Genomic DNA, 5,081 nt, shown 5'->3' with positions numbered 1-5,081 from the left:
TGCTGCCTCCGCCTCCGGGGTTGTCTTCTGCGTTAAGCACGGAGTTGCACCATATTGGCCAGGCTGGCCTCGAACTCCTGGCCTCGTGATCCGCCCGCCTCGGCCTCCCAAGCCGTGCTGGGAGCACGGGCGCAAGCCACCGCGCCCGGCCAATTCCTTCGTTTATGAAATCTTTTCTGCACACTGCTGTGTGTGTATGTATGTATGTATGCATGCATGCATGCATGCATGCATGCATGCCTGTATGTATGTATGTATGTATGTATGTATGTATGTATGTAGATGTACATAAACACGCATACGTATTTATATACACATATACGCATTCGTGTGTGTGTGTGTGTGTGTGTATGTGTGCGTGTGTGTGTGTGTGTGTGTGTGTGTGTGTATGTATGTATGTATGCACATATTTGTACATATATACATATATAGACATACTGATAAAACTTTCCATCATTATACGGTGCGTGCTTATGATTATAAAACCTTGAACTCTGAATATTCAATATAAATAACATTTACATATGCGTGTATAAGCCTGCTTTCCTTCCCTCCCACGCACCCACCCTCCCTCCCTCCCTCCCTCCCTCCCTCCCTCCCTCCCTCCCTTCCCTCCCTTCCCTCCCTTCCCTGCCTCCCTCCCTCCCTTCCCTGCCTCCCTCCCTCCCTCCCTCCTTGCCTTCCTTGCCTTCCTTGCCTTCCTTGCCTTCCTTGCCTGCCTTGCCTTCCTTGCCTTCCTTGCCTTCCTTGCCTTCCTTGCCTGCCTGCCTGCCTGCCTGCCTGCCTGCCTGCCTTCCCTTCCTTCCTTCCTTCCTTCCTTCCTTCCTTCCTTCCTTCCTTCCTCCCTCCCTCCCTCCCTCCCTCCCTCCCTCCCTGCCTCCCTCCCTCCCTTCCCTGCCTCCCTCCCTCCCTCCCTCCCTCCCTCCTTGCCTTCCTTGCCTTCCTTGCCTTCCTTGCCTTCCTTGCCTTCCTTGCCTTCCTTGCCTTCCTTGCCTTCCTTGCCTTCCTTGCCTTCCTTGCCTGCCTGCCTGCCTGCCTGCCTGCCTGCCTGCCTTCCCTTCCTTCCTTCCTTCCTTCCTTCCTTCCTTCCTTCCTTCCTCCCTCCCTCCCTCCCTCCCTCCCTCCCTCCCTCCCTCCCTGCCTCCCTCCCTCCCTTCCCTGCCTCCCTCCCTCCCTCCCTCCCTCCTTGCCTTCCTTGCCTTCCTTGCCTTCCTTGCCTTCCTTGCCTTCCTTGCCTTCCTTCCTTCCTTCCTTCCTTCCTTCCTTCCTCCCTCCCTCCCTCCCTCTCTCCCTCCCTTCCCTCCCTCCCTCCCTCCCTCCCTCCCGCCCACCCGCCCTCCCTCCCTCCCTCCCTCCCTGCCTGCCTGCCTTCCTTTCCTTCCTGCCTGCCTGCCTGCCTGCCTTCCTTCCTTCCTTCCTTCCTTCCTTCCTTCCTTCCTGCCCTTCCTGCCCACCCTTCCTTCCTTCCTTCCTTCCTTCCTTCCTTCCTTCCTTCCTTCCCGCCCTCCCTCCCTCCCTCCCTGCCTGCCTGCCTTCCTTTCCTTCCTGCCTGCCTGCCTGCCTTCCTTCCTTCCTTCCTTCCTTCCTTCCTTCCTTCCTTCCTGCCCTTCCTGCCCACCCTTCCTTCCTTCCTTCCTTCCTTCCTTCCTTCCTTCCTTCCTTCCTTCCTTCCTTCCTTCCCGCCCTCCCTCCCTCCCTCCCTCCCTCCCTCCCTCCCTCCCTCCATCCTTTTTCTATGTTCCTTTCTTTTCTTTTTTAGCCTGCCTGGTCTTCTCACTCTGTCGCACCCACCGTGGACTTGCAGGCACGCGATCGTGTGGTTCATGGCAGCCTTCACCTCCCTGGGCTCTGGTGATCTCAGCCTCCCAAGCTGCTGGGACTACAGGGATCTCTGAACCCCGGGAGGTGGAGGCGAACGTGAGCTGTCATCGCGCACCTCCACTCCAGCTGAGGTGAGGAGAGCTGGGGTGCAGAGGAAGGAAAAATGCATTGTGATCTTAATTACCTTGTAGCGTTACTCATGCCCTCTTATTTGCTTGTTTTTCTCATGGCTTATTACTTCTATGTCATTGTCATGTTCGTCCTTTGCTTGCTTGCTGGCTGGCTGGCTGGCTGGCTGGCTGGCTGGCTGGCTGGCTGGATGCTTGCTTGCTTGTTTTTTTGTTTTGTTTCTTTGCTTTTTTTTGTCTGTCGTTCTTTTTTTTTTTTTTTTTTTTTTTTTTTTTGGAGATGGAGTCTTGCTCTGTCTCCCAGGCTGAAGTGAAGTGCAGTGGCGCGATCTCGACTCACTGCAAACTCCACCTCCCGGGCTCAAGCAATTCTCTGCCTCAGTCTCCCAAGTAGCCGGGATTACAGGCGTCTGCCACCACGCCTGACTAATTTTTTTGTATTTTTAGCAGAGACAGGGTTTCACTACCTTGCCCAGCCTGGTCTTGCACTCCTGACCTCACGATCCACCCGCCTCGGTCTCACAAAGTGCTGGGATGACAGGCGTGGAGCCACCGTGCCCAGACGCTTACTTCTTTTTTCACTTAGTTTTACATTACAAGCGTTTACTTACATACTTTCTTACTTCCTTACGTGGGACTACAGGCATGCACCACCACACCGGTTAACTTTTATAATGTTTGTCATGCTTTCCGTACGTACGTACGTATGTATGTCTGTCTGTCTGTCTGTCTGTCTGTCTGTACGTGACATGGGGTTCGAGGTTCTATCACGTTGCCCGGGCTTGTCTCCAACTCCTGTTCTCAATCACTCCGCCTGCCTCGGCCACCCACACTGCTGCTATTACAGGCGTGAGCCATTGCGCCTAGCTCATTCTATATTTGCTCCTCTCTCTCTCTCTCTCTCTCTCTCTCTCTCTCTCTCTCACCGCCCCTCTCTCTCTCCCCCCCCATCATCTTCTCAGTAGGGATGTGGTCTTGCTTTCTGGTCCACGCTCTGGGCACATACAATCTCTTTTTAAACGTCTATTATTATTACTATTACTATTATTATTATTATTATTATTATTATTGCAGGTATCGTCTCACATATCGAGATGATCTCAAACTTCTGGGGGGGGGCTCCAGCGATCATACCACATCGGCCAGGAGTTGGAGACCAGGCTGGCCAACATGGTGAAACCCGGTCTCTATGAAAAGTGTAACAATTAGCCAGGCCTCCTGATGGCACGGGCTTGGAATCCCGACTACTCGGGACACCGAAGGAGGCGACTTGCCTGAACCGGGGAGGCCGAGGTTGCAGTGAGCCGAGATCGTGCCATGGCAATCCAGCCTGGGTGACAGAGCGAGACTCTGTCTCAAAATCATAATAATAAGGAAGGAGACCACTACTACTCCTGCTGCCCTCCTCCCCGCACCTCGCCTAGTTCACAAGACAAGAGGAAAGACAGAAAGCAGAAAGTTAGAAAGGAACGAAAGCAAGATAAATGGCCAGACACCCTTGGTGCCACCACACGGCCCTAGGAGATTTAAAAAGAAAGAAAGAAAGAAAGAAAGAAAGAAAGAAAGAAAGAAAGAAAGAAAGAAAGAAAGAAAGAAGAAAAGAAAGAAAAAAAAAGGAAAAAAAAAAGAAAAAGAGGAAGTAATAATAATAACATCGACCCCCGACCTGAACTACTTCTGTTATCTGTGAATTCCAGACACCGTATGAAAAAAGCCTTGTGAAACTTTTTGTTCTGTTAGCTGCTGCAGGTAGCCCCCAGTCACGTTTCCCACGCTTGCTCGATTTGTCACGACCCTTTCACGTGCAACCCTTGAGGTTGTAAGCCTTTAAAAAAGTCTTTTTCGGGGAGCTCGACTCCTAAGATGCGAGTCTGCCGACGCTCCCGGCCGAATGAAAAACCTCTTCCTTCTTTAATCCGGTGTCTCGGGAGTTTTGTCTGCGGCTTGTCCTGCTACATTTCTGGGTTCCCTCACCGGGAAGCGAGCTGGTGATGCACGGAGGGTCGAGGCAGCCCCTTAGGCGGCTTATGCCTGCCCTGTAGAGCATCCCTGCGGGGGACTCTGGCCAGCTTGAGCGATGCGGATCCTCAGAGTGCTGCCGGGTAGGCATCTGCCCCGGTGCGATGCCTCGCCTCCAAAGAGCGGTGCACAGCACGCCCCCGTGGAGGATCGGCACAGTGGCTGGACACCGGGAAGGAACTGGCACTTTCAGTCCGGACATCTGAAACTTGCTGAGACTGCTCTTTGGAACTTCCCCCACTCCGTTTGAGTGGAAGCGTGGCCTGATCACCCACGGCGTGCCTCTACCGGCACTTTGGTTTTGGTTTCTGACTTCACTTGAATTCATTGGTTGATACTTTGGTTTCGGTTTCGATTTTGACTTGACTTGAATTGCTTGATAAACAGGCCTGCCTTTATTGCCACTTTGGTCTTGCTCCTGATTTTGGTTTGGCTTAAATTGCTTGACGAACAGGTGTGCCCGTAACAACACTTTGGTTTTAGCTTTGATTTTGATTTAGTGTGAATTAGGTGACTGAGTGACCTTTTACCCTTTCCTTCTCGTAGGGTGAATGTTGTTTCCTCTCGAGAGAAACATAGGTCAGGCACAAAGTAAGCCCACTCCGCTAGGAGCCCTCTTAAAAACGTTTCAAAAAGAAAAATAAAAGGAAAGTCATCAAGTCGTCACAACTTACCCTACTAAAATGCATGTGACAGAACCTTACAAAAGGTTTTGCAGGAGATTATAGAGTTCAGTTAACCCCCTAGAGGTCACGAACTCTGGGTGAATTAGAATTGCCCTCTTCTGCTGTTGGATGGCCCACGGAAGGAACTATAGGCAGAGAACAATTGGCCGTGTAGTTCAGGTGGTGACGGGGTCGGAGGACAGCCTGTGTACCTAGATCACATTCCTTTATATTGACTCATGGCGAAATAGATTGTAGACAAAGCCGGCGTTAATTTAGCCCTGTTTAACAACTTTGTGCAAAATAGCCAAAAGTAAAAGTAAGAGCGGCTTCGCCGGCAGACACACAGTTTTTTTAAAAAGGGAGTCCCAGGAAACGGCAAGAGAAGCCAGTTTTTACGGGAGCCGCGAGAGATAACACAGATTCTTTCTCCATGTTTCCCAGCCTA

Source organism: Macaca nemestrina, unplaced genomic scaffold (assembly GCF_043159975.1).
Source record: "Macaca nemestrina isolate mMacNem1 unplaced genomic scaffold, mMacNem.hap1 Scaffold_476, whole genome shotgun sequence".
Taxonomy (NCBI): domain Eukaryota; kingdom Metazoa; phylum Chordata; class Mammalia; order Primates; family Cercopithecidae; genus Macaca; species Macaca nemestrina.
This window is presented reverse-complemented; position numbering follows the sequence as displayed.